At 36.1% G+C, this 18,387-nt stretch overlaps 1 pseudogene; it reads left to right on the top strand.

Moving 5' to 3' along the window:
• Window positions 1–18,387, top strand: part of LOC111279460 (15-cis-phytoene desaturase, chloroplastic/chromoplastic-like) — a 111,622-nt pseudogene that overhangs the window by 2,448 nt on the left and 90,787 nt on the right.

Raw genomic sequence — 18,387 nt, 5'->3', positions numbered from 1 at the left:
GACTCAACACATTGCCCACTTGGGTGTTCTGCTTTTGCATATTATCATATATTCGCTATATCCAAGTCGAACCTTTTTAATATTGGCGTTCAAGTACATGAAGTTGATGGACGCGACCAACCTCCAATCTGCCAACAATCTCCCCCCAACAACACTACTGGTTATTTTTGCCTAGACTTCATTCTGCCTTGGTTTTTAGCTAAATTTATTAACATTTTTCCAGTCGAGAGTCTCATACTCTGTCATTGGATTGTGACTTTGTGTTCAAAATGTTCCTATTTTACATTTTATTTGCTGATGTGACCATATCTAGTTTTATTAGAAGGCTGTGCCAATTTAGGGCCCTGTGCTTTATAAGAATTGGATGGTTTGCATGCAAGAATAATTAGGTAATAATTTGGTATTCTTCTGTCATAGGAGTCTGTGAATGTAAACATGTTGTTTGTTTCTCTTTACTGATTCCAAGGGTTAACTTTCAAGTATGAATATGCTTTTGTTTGATAGATAAAGAAGAGTCTGCTTGCTTAAAAGCTATTGCTAGAATGTAAATATAGCCCTTTGGCCTTGGGTTGATATTGGTGTAATACCTAAAATTTTGTTCCTTTTGTGTTTTCTGCATGCCTTTGCCATGTATTTCTTTTTGGGAATTAGTCTTATGAATGACATCTTAGATCATTACAAGGTTCTAGATTTAATGTATGATACATCACTTGAGCTTGTTTTTGCCACAAGACTAGACTTGCCACTTTTGAATTTTTGCAGGTTTGGCTGGTTTGTCAACTGCAAAGTATTTAGTGGATGCAAGTCACAAACCTCTGTTATTAGAAGCAAGAGATGTTCTAGGTGGGAAGGTTTTGGCACTATGTTTCATAGAAATTGACACCTATTATATTATTGTATCATCTTCTCATTTCTAAAATCTTATTGTGCATAATATGAGGAGATATCTTACACTTCATCTTTGATGAAGACAACACAATTTTAACTGCAAGATTTATTCAAGGAAGCTTTAGTTATTTTCTGAATTATGGCATGCAGAATAAATTAAATAATGTTTACCATGTGAAACTAAACTGCATTAATGACTAACTTGAGTTTCTGTGGATAATGTCCTTTCTCAAGCCTCCAGTCACATGCAAAAGAAAAAAAAAACTTTTGGTTTAAAATAAATTGTTGATTTTTTTATCAACTAAAATACCTTTAAATGGCTTCTTGTAAAAATTTTAAGCTTTTCCCATGGCATGCATACGTATGTGGTTTAAGGTATTCTTTTCCCTTATCCTTGTCTTCTGTGAGTGATTAGAGTTTTGGTCTTATTTTAAACAGGTGGCTGCATGGAGAGATGATGATGGAGATTGGTATGAGACAGGCCTACATATATTCTGTTAGTATAGATACATTTTTTTGTTTTCTCAGCCTTCCCCATCTGGTCTTTCTCTTTACATTTTTGAAGGATCTACCTTTGTATTTGAAATTTCATGTTCAGTAATTGATTTGATTCTTTATTTTATTTTATTTTATCATCCTCCTTTTTAGTACTTGAAAGTTGTAAATACATAGGTTTGTGGAAATTTTGGACAATATTTCCACCTATTGTTTTCTTCTTCATCTCCTGACTGTTTTATTGTGCCGAACTATCTGATACATTTCAACATCTCTTTTATTTATTTTTTCCTTTCTTTTTGGCAAGTCGGAGCTTACCCAAATGTGCAAAACTTGTTTGGAGAACTTGGCATCAATGATCGGCTGCAATGGAAGGAGCATTCTATGATATTGCAATGCCAAATAAACCTGGAGAGTTCAGCTGATTTGATTTTCCAGAAGCTCTACCTGCACCCATAAATGGTAAACAACTTAAATACATGGTAACTAAAGTTTGTATATGTTTGCACAAATCTATGAAAATGTGTTTTTGCTTTTACAAACAGTAGGAAAATAGAACTGCCTGTTTGTGTACCTGTTTTGATTTAATTGGTTGGCTGTAGACAACACCTTGTTCTAAATGATTAATTAATATTTGGTATACAACACCTTGTTCTAAATGATTAATTAATAGTTGGAACAAGTTCTTCGCTCTTGTCGCCATTCTATCTTATAGGTTAGTCAATATATACCAGTTTGCTATTGATGTTTGTTCTTTCCATTTATGTGTATTTATTGTCAGTCACCCAAATTGCTCATCGCCTTTCCCTTAGTTTCCTTTAATTGTTTGTCATAGTAGAAAATATAAGACTGAAGCATTAGTTGTCCTCATTAGGTCCTGGTAATCCAAGATTGTTTAATTTGGGGCTTCTTAGGACCAACCTCATATTCAAGACAGGTTTCTCCACTTATTGCTAATTGATTTTAAGTTGTATGCCTTTTAATTGAAGATTATTGTTTTGCTTTCTTGAAATCTTGAACTCTGAGAGTTGGGCCACTTTTGGAACTACACTAGCTTGTGGCAGAATGTTGACTTTCTCGGTTTATCAAGTTTTCATTTATCAAATTGGCTCTGTTTCAGCATATTCAATCCAAAAGGGATTCTAATGAACTCACTCTTTTGCGTATGAACTTTCCGGACTCTTCATATAGGAAATGAGTCTTTCGGTGTTTCTAAGTCTGCCAATGAGCATGTGAATGAGAACAGCTCATAACGGTTTGGTGTAAGAGTTTTGGGAGGATGACCAATTATAATTTCTTGATCTTTCAACGGTGGGTTTTCTTCTCGTTGTGGCCATGGTAGGAAATTCGCAAAAGCTCTTCATCTGTTATTTCTCTATGTTTGCTTGTTCCCTGTTTCAATTCTTTAATCTTTTTTTCTGGTGTGATTGATACAAATCCCTAGATTGTTTGCTTGAATTTTCGTTCTGTAGGGTTTTGATCTAGGAATAGATCTCAGCTTTTGTTATTATTTATTTATTTTTGCCTTGTCCATGTATGTAGGAAGCCATGCCTTATTGGGGGCTGAATTACATTCCTCTTTTAGAATGTGTCTGATCCATATTACTGTTGGACCCATTGGGGTGATTGGGAAACTTTGTTTTGCCCTTATCATTTAAATTTGTGGAATTTTTTCTACAGACGCTGAATGCCAGGACTAACACCTATGAAAGTAAAAAATTACAATTTGCATCTACTTTGCTTATATCTCCTATCAATGTAAACTGAAAGGGATATGGGCCATTTTGAAGAACAATGAAATGCTGACTTGGCCTGAGAAAGTAAAGTTTGCAATAGGACTCTTACCAGCAATGCTTGGTGGACAACCTTATGTTGAAGCCCAAGATGGTTTAACTGTTAAAAGAGTGGATGAAAAAGCAGGTATGCCGGTTATTTTTTTGACAAAATTCTCCTTTCGAGGCTATTAGCACATACATAAATGGTATAGCTGCAAGTTTGGCTGGTGTCTGAGTGGTGAGCTTAGTTCATCCTGATAAAAAAACTTCCCAAAAAGAGCCTCGTCAACGTTAAGTTTTGCTCATATAATGGCGCAATTAATTTGCTGTCCTGTGGTTGCATGCATGTATGGGTCTGGTACAGAGTTTTAAGCCTTTACCAAATACATGATACTTTTCTTGCTTGAGAAAGGTGCATAAGAGTATAAGTATAATAGAGTAACAATCCTTACGCCTGGATTTGTTTGAAGTCACTCGGGTTCCCTTAGGAGTCTCATTTCTGTACTATATTCATAGTATTAAATGTGTGCATGACTGTCCATTGATTTTAGTGCTGGTGCTTCATTTTATATGAGTGAAACATGAAATATCATGATGCTAAACTTTTAGATGGGAGAAAAGTATTGCCGAAGGCTTCTAAGAAAATGGAAAAAGGAAGAGGGAGAGGGAAAGGGAGAGGTGTGAATTTATGAAATTGTGTAAGAAAAGAAACTTTAGAAACCAAGTTGCCTTGTGCGGAGTTATATTTAGTAGAATGAACTTTTGTAGGTGATGCAAAGTCTATCAGTTAATGTATGCATTACCCTCCACATTCATTTAAACAATGCCCATGCACATTCATTTAAAGAATGCCCATGTGTCATTGTCAATGAATCTGGTATGAATTGCTTTAAGTAGCAAAAAATTGTTAAATGATTAAAAGTAAAGAAAACTGGTTTCATCATTTTCTATTTCAGGGCATACCTGATCGTGTGACTGATGAGGTGTTTATTGCCATGTCAAAGGCACTGAACTTCATTAACCCCGATGAACTTTCAATGCAATGTATATTGATTGCTTTGAGTCGATTTCTTCAGGTATAGTTCCCTTGTTTGCCTGCCCCACTGGTTTTATATTTATAACTTGATTATGTTGGATACAGAATCAGCAACAAAATCATTAAATGATCCATGGTTGAATTTTACTTGAAACAGAAAACTTATGCCATATGTCTATGGTAGTGACATTATTGTGTCACAAAGATCTATAAATATGAAACTTGGACACCTCGATTAATACATCATTATTAGATTAACAGACAGGTAATTTTAATTTTGGTGCACTGGATGTTCTCCAATCACTTTGAGATTGCATGTTTTCGTGTACTCTGATATTCTAGAATCTAGAAGCATCTACAGGTGGTGATGCTTTTGTAATTTGTACTGCAAATAAGGTTCATTGAATATACATTTGTTGGATAGTCATGTTCATTCATTTTTATACAGTCAAGGTTATACAAAATAGAAGGAAAACAAGCTGTTACAACATTACACTAGCTTGCTAAGAATATATGAAAATCCAACAACAGGAGAAAAATGGATCAAAGATGGCATTCTTGGATGGAAACCCTACTAAGAGGCTTTGCGTGCCTATTGTTAATCATATTGAATCACCGGGTGGTGAGGTCCGGCTTAATTCATGAATAAAGAAAATAGAGCTCAATGATGATGGAACTGTGAAGAGTTTTCTTCTAAATAATGGCAATACAATTGAAGGAGATGCTTACGTAATTGCAACTCCAGATATACTCTGTTTCCTATTGAATAGTACTATTTAGCTTTACTAGATTACCAGCTTCTCTAATAATAGCTGATGGATGTAGAACTTGTCAGTTGATATCCTCAAGCCACTTTTGCCTGAAGATTGGAGAGAGATTTCATACTTCAAGAAATTAGATAAATTAGTTGGAGTTCCAGTTATCAATGTTCAAATATGGTTAGTGTGAGAAAACACTTATTTATAGCTGATTGTAATATTGTAATCTGTATATTTATATTTGTATCTCTAAAATTAAGCATTTGTATCCCTAGAATTAAGGATAAAAAATTAGGATAGACAATCCCTCAATTATAGGATCAGTTTTTTAAGAAGATTTAGTTTTCTAATTTAGCCCCTAGTTAGTTGTATATAAACTTAAGTTTCTTGTATAATTTTTTATGAGCAATTTTTCAATATACATTCAGTTTTTTCTCTTAGTATTTCACACATTTTAATTTCTTAGTTTTTCCACATGATATCAGAGTTTTCGGCTCTTCTTAGGAAGCAAAATTTTCAGCCTTCATTGTTGACTTCTATTTTAGGCCTTCATTGTCGAATCCTATTTAGGCCTTCATTGTCAAACCTTGTTAAGGCCTCCATAGCCATTCTATTTTTCCCTTCTTTAGCCTTCATTGCTAAGAGTCATTTTTGGTTATATCTTAAGACTTGTTTCAGTTCAAAAAAAGATATCACTACCACCTAATTTGAAGAAATGTCAACTGAAAAAATCACCGGAGTACTACAGATGTCTCAGAAACAAGAAAAATTCGACAGAGAAGAGATTGAAAAGCTGAGAAACCTATTGAAAACCATTGAAAAGCCTACTGTGGTATGTTTCTTGGGTAAGGTCTCTAGTTCAAGTAAAGCTTCTGGTTCTCATAGATTAAATGTTGCGGTTAAGCCTATTACGAATTCTTGGGTCATTGACTCATGAGCCACAGACCATATGACACATTTCTTACAGAAGTTTAGTACATATACCCTGTGTCCTAGTAATAAAAAAATTATTGTTGCAGATGGTTCACTTACTACAGTCGTAAGATTAGGAGATGTTGAAGTTAATCCTTCATTTGTTCTCAAAAATATTCTTCATGTTCCTGGATTGTCTACTAATCTGATATCTATACAAAACTTACCAGAGATATGAATTGCAAAGTGACTTTTTATCCCTCTTATTGTGAATTTCAGGACCGGAGTCCAGGGAAGAGGATTGGACTTGCTAAAGAGAAAGATAGATTATCCTATCTTGAGATATCAAATAACACAAGTAATATCAAGAACAATTTACCTTTGTCATTTCTTTCTGAAAAATCTTTTAATAAAGATAAAATCTAGCTTTATCATTTTCATCTTAGACATCCTTCTTTTGGAACTTTGAGAAACAAGTTTCCTTCTTTGCTCAAAGGATTAAGTGTTGAAGATTTTCATTGTGATGTTTGTGAACTTGCAATGCACAGACGTGTGTCTTTTCCAATTTGTAATAAAAGAAGTTCTACTCCCTTTTACTTGATTCACATGACATTTGGGGTTCTTCTACAATTTCTAATATTTCTAGTGCAAGATGGTTTGTTTCATTCATAGATGATTATACCAGAGTCTCTTGGATTTTTTTACTTAAATCCAAATCAGATGTGAATAGTGTGTTTTTAAACTTCCAAAACATGATCCAAAATCAATTTGGAGTGAGAATCAAGAGATTTAGGTCTAATAATGCAAGAGATTATTTCAACCAAAGTCTATCTACCTATTTCCAAAAGGAAGGGATTATCCATGAGTCATCATATGTTAATACTCCACAATAGAATGGAGTGGCAGAGAGAAAAAATAGCCATTTACTAACCACAATTCGAGCCTTCCTTTTTCAAGCAAATGTACCCAAATCTTACTGGGGGAAAGCTGTTTTCACTGCCACACACATTATAAATAGGTTACCTTCAAGGGTTTTGGGATTTAAAACTCCTATGGAATTACTCTCACAATTCTATCCCAACCTTAATACCACAAATAACCTCACACCTAGGATATTTGGTTGTACGTCATTTGTTCATGTTCAGAGTCATAATAGGGGAAAGTTGGACCCAAGAGTGATTAAATGTATCTTTATGAGGTATTCATCAACTCAAAAAGGGTATAAGTGTTATCATCCTTTTACCAAAAAATTTTATGTGTCTACAGATGTCACTTTTGAAGAAAGTAAACCATTTTTTACTCAACCTTATCTTCAAGGGGAGACTTCATTCATGGAAGATAAGGATAAAGACTTCTTTTTGCTTGATTTGTCCTTTTCTTGAACGTTTTCACCCATTAATTCTTTTGAGTCAAAACCTGTTTTTGCTAAGCCCAAGTCAAACATTGAATTTGAGTTTGAACTCATTCCAAATACAGAAGATGTAACAAAAGATAATATTGTTTGTAGACACCCAATTGGGTCCGGGCCCAGATCAATTGGGCCTGGCCCAAATGGGTAAGGCCCATTTCAATCCTGTATTTTTTTTTTCTTTTCTTTTTCTTTCTTTTATATTTTATGTATTTTTATATTTATTATTATTATGTATTAATATATGTATATATGTATTTATTTATTTTTTTTATTTAGAATAGATTTATATGTATATAGTTATATATTTATTATTATATTATTATTATTATTTTTATTTTATTTATTTTTGTATTTTTATTTATCTAATTATATATCTGTTATTTTTTTATTTATCCTATAATATATCTATTTTTTTTATTTATCTGTTCTAATTATCTATTATTTTTTTATATTTATTTGATTTTTTTTTGGAAGGTTGAGATTGAAGCTGAAGAATCCTACTGGGAGTGGGGATTCAATCTAAAGAGTCCAATTGGATTCAAAGACTGAATCCCCGTCCAAGGAGGAGTTGGGATTGATCAGAAACTCCTGATCAATCCCTATATAAAGCACCTCCTGGAACAGAATGAAACACACAGAAAACAGAAGCAAAAGCTACTGATTGAGAGAATAGGGGTGTTTAGAGAGCTAAGGAAAAGTTTAGGAGTGTTCTGGCAGTGAGAAAAATTTTTTAGAAAAATTTGGCGAAAAAAATTTTCTGAAAATTTCTGGGAAATTTCCAGATTCCGGCGAAAATTCCGGCGACTTTTGAATTTTCCGGCGACAATTCCGGCGAACTTTGAAGTTTCCGGCGACAGACCCAGTTTCCGGCGGAGAATCCCAGAAACCGGCGACCATCCGGCCAACTTCCGGCCAATTTTCGGCGAAATTCCCAGATTCCGGCGAAATTTCCAGAATCCGGCACCGGCGTTCTTCAAATTCTAGAGAGAAGGCAGAGAAGAAGGGAAGAAGAGAGAGAGAGGGGAGGAACGGTCTGCTGAAAAACGGAGGAAGGTGCCTTTTATACCCTCCCAAAACGACGTCGTTTTGGCTTTAAGTTAATAAGAGGATCCGCGCGTTTTGTCGAACCCGACCCGACCCGAAGCGTCGACCCGCGCGTTTCAGCCCCTCCGAGCCGAGCCGAGCCGAGCCGAGCCGAACCAAGCCGAGCCGCGATCCGAGCCGCTAAAGGTTTTTTTTTTTTTTTTTTTTTTGAATTTTTGAATTTTTTTTATTTGACTTTGATTTTGATCTTGATTTTTTTTTTCTTTTTTTCTTTAATTAATCCGACGACGGAGCCTCTACAAGTAAAAACAGTAGTTTTTCTTGCATACTCCTGAGGTGAGGGAATTTTCTCAATTTTCTGCTAAAAGTATTAGAGTCAATTGAGAATAATTTTCGATAATTAATTACTTGGCTGATTTTGATTTTTTTTTCTTTAATTAATCCGACGACGGAGCCTCTGCAAGTGAAACAATAGTTTTTCTTGCATACTCTTGAGGTGAGGGAATTTTCTCAATTTTCTGCTAAAAGTATTAGAGTTAATTGAGAATAATTTCCAATAATTAATTGGATGATTTTGATTTTTCTTTAATTAATCCGACGACGGAGCCTCTGCAAGTGAAACAGTAGTTTTTCTTGCATACTCCTGAGGTGAGGGAATTTTCTCAATTTTCTGCTAAAAGTATTAGAGTCAATTGAGAATCATTTCCAACAACTAATTACTTGGTAAAATTTTAAGGCTTTTGGATAACACAAATTTAAGCTGGTACCATCTTTTGATGGGCGTTGTGAGGGTGCTACAACCTTCCTCACACGTAACCGAACTCCCGAACTTTGTTCTGGTTAGCAGACCTGAACCTATTCTTTTAGGGACCCTCAAGCTTAGGTGTTCCCTGAAAGGACAGATTCCTTAGGTGGCCAATCGCACCTAGATAAAAAAGATTGGTGGCGACTCCCTAAAGTCAATGTCTGACGATAGATCCCCGGATCTAGACGTTATGACAGCTTGACGACTCCACTGGGGACCTTGAGAGTCAGGCCAGCAAATAATTTGTGTTATCCAAAAGCTTAATAAAATTGAACCTTGTTGTATATATGTGTTGTTATTCATTCATGTATATTTACCCTGTTAATTATGTCATTCATGTGCATATGCATAACATGAGCTCTACACCCGAGCTCTGTCCCTCTAGGAGGGAGTAAAGTACCTATTGCTTTCGTGAGGTCTAATGCCTCCGCAGTGGCTAGCGAAATACTCCCACTCAAATTGAACCTTTTCCGCTTGTAGCCTGTAATGGGTGAGGATTAGGGTGCCTTACTAGTCTGTGATGGACAAGGATGTAAGGAACAATTTGAGGACCTTTAGACTCTGACCTTAAAACCGCATGTAGTGAACTTTAAGAGTGCCTACACCTAGGATAGAGCCCTTTCTACCCAATAATAGATATACCCTGAAATTAGGACACAAAAAGGTTGTTTATCTAATCATTTTGATTGCTTAACTTTGTGTATTATTTTTTGTAACACTATGCATCACTTTCATTTCATTCATGAAACTAACTATGTTGTTTGTCTGATTGTATGCATCCGCATTACTTTCATGACCATGTTTTAACACAATCATTTGCATTCATTTCAACTAGATTTCATTCAAAAAAATGTACATTTCATTTGTGTATCAAAGCATCATACATAAGGCACAGCATAACATTTCTAATCATAAGTATGGTACTCAAGATCCAAGGATAGCTCCGTCTAGCGAGAACCCTGCTCATCCATACAACACAAGATCCAGAGCAAGGCAAATGGAGGAAGAAAGTTCTCATAGATTTGAAAAGTTAGAAAAAGCTCAGGAGAAGATTGAAAGTGAACTAAGCAAAATTCTGGAGGCTCTTAATAACATGAACAAAGGAAAAGGAGTTGAAGGAAATACAAGCCAGCAAGATGTGGCTGACCCTTTGTACCCTCCAGGTTTTGGCCCACCTCAGGCCCAGTCTGCTCAAGAGGTCCCACCACAACACTTTGTATATCCTGGAATGCCATCATCCTTCAACCCAGGGCAGTATAACAGTTATATAAATCCTGTCTTCACCGAAAAGGTAGCAGAACTAATTCCTGATCTAGATGACCTAAAAGAGAAGGAGAAAGAAAAGATGAAAGCAGAAGCTGAAGAAAGTTTCAAGATTAGTATGCTAGAGCAGAGGTTAAGGGCTGTGGAAGGATTTAGCTTTTATGGGTCAGTAGATGCTGCTGGGCTCTGCCTAGTCCCTGATGTGGTTATTCCCTATAAGTTTAAAGTACCAAAATTTGAAAAATATGATGGTACCAAGTGCCCCAAGACCCACATCACCATGTATTGCAGAAAGATGGCAGCTCATGCTCATGATGAAAAACTTCTGATGCATGTTTTCCAAGATAGTCTTACTGGCTCTGCGGCCAGATGGTATGTTCAATTGGATAGGGCCCACATTCGTTCTTGGAGCGATATGGCACATGCCTTTATCAGTCAATATCGACATATCATCGATTTGGCCCCAGATCGTTTGTCTTTGCAGAACCTGGAGAAAAAGTCAAACGAGTCTTTTAAAGAATACGCCCAGAGATGGAGAGATATAGCTTCACAGGTACAACCTCCTCTGACAGAAAAAGAGACCACAGTGCTGTTTGTTAGCACTTTGAAACCTCCCTATTATGAAAAGATGATAGGGAATGCAACAAAGAATTTTGCTGACATGGTGATCTCTGGAGAAATTATTGAAAGTGCCATAAAAAATGGCAAGTTGAAAGGAGAAGAAACCAAGAAGGCATCAGAAAAGAAAGAAGCTGAAGCTCAAGCTGTGAGCTGTGATAGACAACAATTCAGGGGTTATCAACCCTACCCATCCCAAGGCTACTCTCCATACTATCCCGCTGTGAATAATGCCTCATCCTACCCATACCAGCTAGCTCCACAACCATCTTATTCATCCACTTACCGCCTTAACATTCAAGCTCCTGCAAGAACCCAAATCCGCCCTACCAACCCAACAAGTGGCTCACGAGAACAACGGACTACTCGAGAAAAACCTGTATTTGATCCAATCCCTATGACTTATACAGAGTTATATCGAGAACTCTATAATAGCCACTTGATTGCCCCCAGCCATGTGGAACCGCTTAAACCACCCTATCCAAAGTGGTATGATCCTACAGCCCACTGCGACTATCACTATGGAATTACTGGCCATTCTACTGAAAATTGCACTGCTTTAAAGTATAAGGTGCAACGGTTGATCAATGATGGGATGGTAAGTTTTGATCAAGGAAAAGCAACAACATCCAATGTTAGCGCCCTGAGTGAAAGTCAAGAACAGAAAGGGTCCGGAGAGTCACAATGAATTGAGGGGCAAGATGTCAATGGGGATTTCTTCACCTGATCATATAGGGGGCTAATTTTTAATGGAGATAAGGCGGGTTGAAGGTTTTTTTTGTCACTTTAAGATTTCTTTTCAAGTAATGTTGGATTTCTTTTTGCAATATGACTTTACTTGTTATCATTTTAATAAAAGCAAGTCAATGCATTTCATTACATTTTTCTCTTTCACTTGACCATTATTCCATACCCTGCTACCCTTCATAACTTCACATTCCCATTCTTAAATTTCAGATGATGAATATTTAGATAATGATAACAATAATTCTGGGATTTAATTTTGAGAACTCATCCATGCTAATATGAAGAGACGATTTGAGCAAAAATAGGCTGTTACCGGAGGTGAAAGAGATATGTCTTGAAGATGTGTAATCTTTTATACAGATTCATGAGCTTTGTTCAATAGATGATGTTCAAGAAAGGTATTCACAATTGAGATAAAAAATGGCCATCTTTCTTTTACCATTGGAAAAACCATTTATTGCTACCCCTTTGAGCCAATCATGATTTTTTTTTTCTTGAAGAACCCCAACCAAGGATCACCCTCTACACTGGAGGGTAAATTTTGAAAAAAAAAAAAAAAAAAAAAAAAAAACACCACGAAAGGTCTCAAAGATGGAAAGAAAAAAAAAGCAAAAGAAAAATAAATGCCACACATGATTTGGGGCAAAGTAATGAGATCCTTAGTGTGAGGAAAGAAAAAGCAGTGAAATGATGTGGGGCAAAATGCCAAGTTGCATCAAATGATCCTTTGGTCTTGAACCTTTTTTTAATACATATTTTGAGCCTATTATATCCATTTTTTTGTGACCCCTCACCTTGGCCTACGTTACAACCTTGAAAAGTCCATTTGGATCAAGTGTGAATACTCAACTTGAATGATCATATGTCGAGCGAAGGTATACTCATGATGAAGCAATGGAATCATGCTACATTAGTTGGATGTATGAAAGATATCAACAATGGATGAAAAATGAGAAAAAAAAGAAGATGATGAAAAAAGAAAAAAAGAAAAAAAAAAAAGAAAAAAAAGGAAAAAATGAGAAAAAAAAAAAAAAAGAGATTCAAATTGAAAACCTGAAAGGGTGACCTTGGTAAAAAAAAAAAAAAAAAAAAGATCCAGGTCAAATGGCTCACATGAATGGAAGATCAAAGACATCTGAAGATCCCTCAAAGACTGGGGCAAAGTTCGCCAAGCTCAAGTTGACTTCAACAGTAAATGGATTGAGTTTTTGAAAAAGAATCCTAAATTAATGTTAAGAATTGTTTGAATATTCATCATTTGGACATACTATCCACCCCAATGACATGTATCCAATTCATTTCCTTTCCCATTTGCTTTGTACTAAAACAGATCTTCATTGATTATCTTCACCATAATGGTGTTCTCTTATCGTTACACCCCTAGAATGAATTGAGAAAATGTTTGATTGCATTATATTTGTCAAGATTTGAAATGATAATGAATGAATGAATATGTGCTTAAAAGAGTCTGGCATTTATTTGAAAAGAAATCTAGGATGATGGTGGTAGAAACCTAAAAGAGATTATTTGAAAGGATGTATGATGTGACCAAATGGAGAATATGATGGGGTAAATTTTGAAAAGTGGTATAACCAAGTGATGAGTACAAGGATGAATTGGTCGATATGAATTGCAAATTATGATTGAATGATCAGAACAATCAGTGGACAAAGTTTATTTTGAAGTGGTCAATGCTGAGACAAGGACCCAGTGATGGTGGATGAAACTTGTTTTGAAATTTGCTAGTGTTGAGAAATTCATTGAATGATGGTCAAGTGATGATCGATTGATGAGGCTTATTCCAAGGTATTGAGAAACTGAACAAGGAAGAATGTGAGTGGAAAAGACAAATTGAGAGCTACACTGGTTCGATCTTAGAAGAGCAGTGCAATTGGATCCTTGAAGAATCAAAGGGCTTGACACCCAAGAAGAAAAGAGCTTGAGAAACTTGAGTACCATACATTGAACATGAATTAATTGGTCAACATTTGCATAGCATGCATTGAAATTCATATGCATTTGCATAGCATACACTACTTTCAGGAAAGTATAGTGTACAAATTCAAGAAGCAGGGGTGTTCCAACATCCCACATGAAAAAGACAGATATAAAAAGACTTTGCAAGTTTGAGAAGAAACTTGTCAGGTAAGTTCCTAATCCTCGAAATAGGATGTCTCTTGGTATCAGGGTTGATTTATAAGACCTTTGGGCATAATCTCCTGAAATCCCTTCAAACACAACTTTCAACTCCTTCGGACATGATTGTCTAGGAGTATTTACTTTTTCAAAGTTCGTTGCCTCTGTTGAGAGGAGCAATTTATTTTTCCAAAGTCGTGGTGCCTCTGTTGAGAGGAGCAATTTACTTTCCAAAGTCGTGGTACCTCTGTTGAGAGGAGCAATTTATTTTTTCAAAGTCGTGGTGCCTCTGTTGAGAGGAGCAATTTACTTTCCAAAGTCGTGGTGCCTCTGTTGAGAGGAGCAATTTATTTTTCAAAGTCGTGGTGCCTCTGTTTAGAGGAGCAATTTACTTTTCCAAAGTCGTGGTACCTCTGTTGAGAGGAGCAATTTACTTTTCAAAGTTTCGTTGCCTCTGTTTAGGGGAGCAATTTATTTTTCAAAGTCGTTGAGCCTCTGTTTAGAGGAGCTTCGACAAAAAAAAAAAAAAAAAAAAAAAAAAAACAAAACAAAACAAAAAAAACAAATAAAAAAAATCAAAAAAACCAAAAAAATAAAAAAAAACAAAAACAAAAAAAAATCAAAAAAAATAAAAAAAAATCAAAAAAATAAAAACAAAAAAAAAAAAAATAAAAATGTTGAGTTGAGTCTTGATTGGGTGTCTACGTCTTTGCGCAATTTCTGTTTCACAGAAAATGTGCAAAGAGGGGCAGCTGTAGACACCCAATTGGGTCCGGGCCCAGATCAATTGGGCCTGGCCCAAATGGGTAAGGCCCATTTCAATCCTGTATTTTTTTTTTTCTTTTCTTTTTCTTTCTTTTATATTTTATGTATTTTTATATTTATTATTATTATGTATTAATATATGTATATATGTATTTATTTATTTTTTTTATTTAGAATAGATTTATATGTATATAGTTATATATTTATTATTATATTATTATTATTATTTTTATTTTATTTATTTTTGTATTTTTATTTATCTAATTATATATCTGTTATTTTTTTATTTATCCTATAATATATCTATTTTTTTAATTTATCTGTTCTAATTATCTATTATTTTTTTATATTTATTTGATTTTTTTTGGAAGGTTGAGATTGAAGCTGAAGAATCCTACTGGGAGTGGGGATTCAATCTAAAGAGTCCAATTGGATTCAAAGACTGAATCCCCGTCCAAGGAGGAGTTGGGATTGATCAGAAACTCCTGATCAATCCCTATATAAAGCACCTCCTGGAACAGAATGAAACACACAGAAAACAGAAGCAAAAGCTACTGATTGAGAGAATAGGGGTGTTTAGAGAGCTAAGGAAAAGTTTAGGAGTGTTCTGGCAGTGAGAAAAATTTTTTAGAAAAATTTGGCGAAAAAAATTTTCTGAAAATTTCTGGGAAATTTCCAGATTCCGGCAAAAATTCCGGCGACTTTTGAATTTTCCGGCGACAATTCCGGTGAACTTTGAAGTTTCCGGCGACAGACCCAGTTTTCGGCGGAGAATCCCAGAAACCGGCGACCATTCGGCCAACTTCCGGCCAATTTCCGGTGAAATTCCCAGATTCCGGCGAAATTTCCAGAATCCGGCACCGGCGTTCTTCAAATTCTAGAAAGAAGGCAGAGAAGAAGGGAAGAAGAGAGAGAGAGGGGAGGAACGGTCTGCTGAAAAACGGAGGAAGGTGCCTTTTATACCCTCCCAAAACGACGTCGTTTTGGCTTTAAGTTAATAAGAGGATCCGCGCGTTTTGTCGAACCCGACCCGACCCGAAGCGTCGACCCGCGCGTTTCAGCCCCTCCGAGCCGAGCCGAGCCGAGCCGAGCCGAACCAAGCCGAGCCGCGATCCGAGCCGCTAAAGGTTTTTTTTTTTTTTTTTTTTTTGAATTTTTGAATTTTTTTTATTTGACTTTGATTTTGATCTTGATTTTTTTTTTCTTTTTTTCTTTAATTAATCCGACGACGGAGCCTCTACAAGTAAAAACAGTAGTTTTTCTTGCATACTCCTGAGGTGAGGGAATTTTCTCAATTTTCTGCTAAAAGTATTAGAGTCAATTGAGAATAATTTTCGATAATTAATTACTTGGCTGATTTTGATTTTTTTTTCTTTAATTAATCCGACGACGGAGCCTCTGCAAGTGAAACAATAGTTTTTCTTGCATACTCTTGAGGTGAGGGAATTTTCTCAATTTTCTGCTAAAAGTATTAGAGTTAATTGAGAATAATTTCCAATAATTAATTGGATGATTTTGATTTTTCTTTAATTAATCCGACGACGGAGCCTCTGCAAGTGAAACAGTAGTTTTTCTTGCATACTCCTGAGGTGAGGGAATTTTCTCAATTTTCTGCTAAAAGTATTAGAGTCAATTGAGAATCATTTCCAACAACTAATTACTTGGTAAAATTTTAAGGCTTTTGGATAACACAAATTTAAGCTGGTACCATCTTTTGATGGGCGTTGTGAGGGTGCTACAACCTTCCTCACACGTAACCGAACTCCCGAACTTTGTTCTGGTTAGCAGACCTGAACCTATTCTTTTAGGGACCCTCAAGCTTAGGTGTTCCCTGAAAGGACAGATTCCTTAGGTGGCCAATCGCACCTAGATAAAAAAGATTGGTGGCGACTCCCTAAAGTCAATGTCTGGCGATAGATCCCCGGATCTAGACGTTATGACATTGTTCTTGATTCTATGAAGGAATTACAAGTGTACTCAAGAAGAAAAGTTCCAAATCCTAAACCAATGCTAGTCCAAGTGTCACGGACCTAAGGAAGAGTCCTAAATCTCACATCGAACATAATAGAAGGGTCACTGAGGTATGAAAGGGTTCACACCACCTCTTTCTTGTAAGGTACCTTTTGTAGGATAAAATCGTGAGGCAAAGGGGCCAGAGCGGACAATACCTCACAAGGGTGTGAACCGTGGCAGGTAGATCGATCTGGGATGTCGGATGAGTGGATGCCCAGGTTCTGGAGCCGCGTGGGTTTGGAGCTTAAGTCTTGAACCATGACAAGTGGTATCAGAGCCAGCCCTAAACCGTTCGATCCACGCCAAGCGCTTCAAGGGAGGTAGGCAGGATGGCTAGCTTTCATGACGAGGGCGTCACGAGGTTGGGTGGGGGAGAATGTCACGGACCTAAGGAAGAGTCTTGAATCCCACATCGAACATAATAGGAGGGTCACTAGGGTATAAAAGGATTCACACCACCTCTTTCTTATGAGACGCCTTTTGTAGGATAAAATCGTGAGGCTAGGGGGTCAGAGCGGACAATACCTCACAAGGGTGTGAACCGTGGCAGGTAGGCTGATCTGAGACATCGAATGAGTGGATGCCCGGATCTCGAAACCGCGCGGGTTCGGAGCTTAAGTCTTGACCCGTGACACAAGAACCTGATTCTAACTCTGGAAATAAGGTAACTACAGTTTTTGACGCTGTTTCTCAAAATGAGCATGAATCTCCTAAAACTATAACTAATGATTATGATCTATCTATTACCATTAGGAAAGGAACTAGAGAATGTATTAAGCATCTACTATACCCAATCTCTAATTTTGTGTCATTTGAAAAATTCTCACCATCCCACAAAATTTTCTTTTGAGCCTAAATACTATTTATGTTCCAACTACTTTATTCAAGGCATTATTCAGTGAGAAATGGAAGCAAGCCATGAAAATAGAAATGGAGGCCTTAGAGAAAAATAAGACATAGGAACTGGTAGAGTTACCTAAAGAAAAAAATCTACTAGGTTGTAAATGGATTTTCACTATAAAATACAAAGCAGATGGTACTGTTGAAAGGTATAAAGCTAGGTTAGTGGCTAAGGGCTACACTCAAACCTATGGAGTGGATTATCAAGAAACCTTTGCTCTAGTTGTCAAGATAAATGCAATTAGGATTTCATTATCATTGGTTGTAAATTACAATTGGTAGCTTCAACAATTTCATGTAAAGAATGCTTTTCTACATGGTGATTTGGAAGAAGAAATATATATAAAGGTTTCACCAGATTTGGAGGTCATCTAGAAGCAAACAAAGTATGCAAGATGAAAAAGGCTTTATATGGCCTTAAATAGTCTCCTAGGGCTTGGTTCAGGAGATTTACCAAAGTGATGCTAGCAATAGGATATAAACAGAGTCAAGGAGATCACACATTGTTTATCAAACACTCTAATTCAGGGAGAGTCATAGTTCTATTAGTGTATGTTGATGATATAAATTGTAATTGGGGATGATGAAAAAGAGAGAGAATCTCTAAAATAGTGTTTGGCTAGAGAATTTGAGATAAAAGAGTTAGAGAGATTGAAGTACTTCCTAAGAATTGAAGTAGCTCACTCACGGCATGGTATTTTCATCTCACAACAGAAATATATAATGTATCATTTGAAGGAAACTAGGAAGCTCGCATATAAAGCTGCAAATACCCCGATAGATCCTAATCATAAAATTAAAAAAGCTAATAAAGATGCTGT

This window comes from Durio zibethinus, chromosome 27 (assembly GCF_047325235.1).
Source record: "Durio zibethinus cultivar Kanyao isolate XHJ-2024 chromosome 27, ASM4732523v1, whole genome shotgun sequence".
Taxonomy (NCBI): Eukaryota; Viridiplantae; Streptophyta; class Magnoliopsida; order Malvales; family Malvaceae; genus Durio; species Durio zibethinus.
This window is presented reverse-complemented; position numbering and strand designations above follow the sequence as displayed.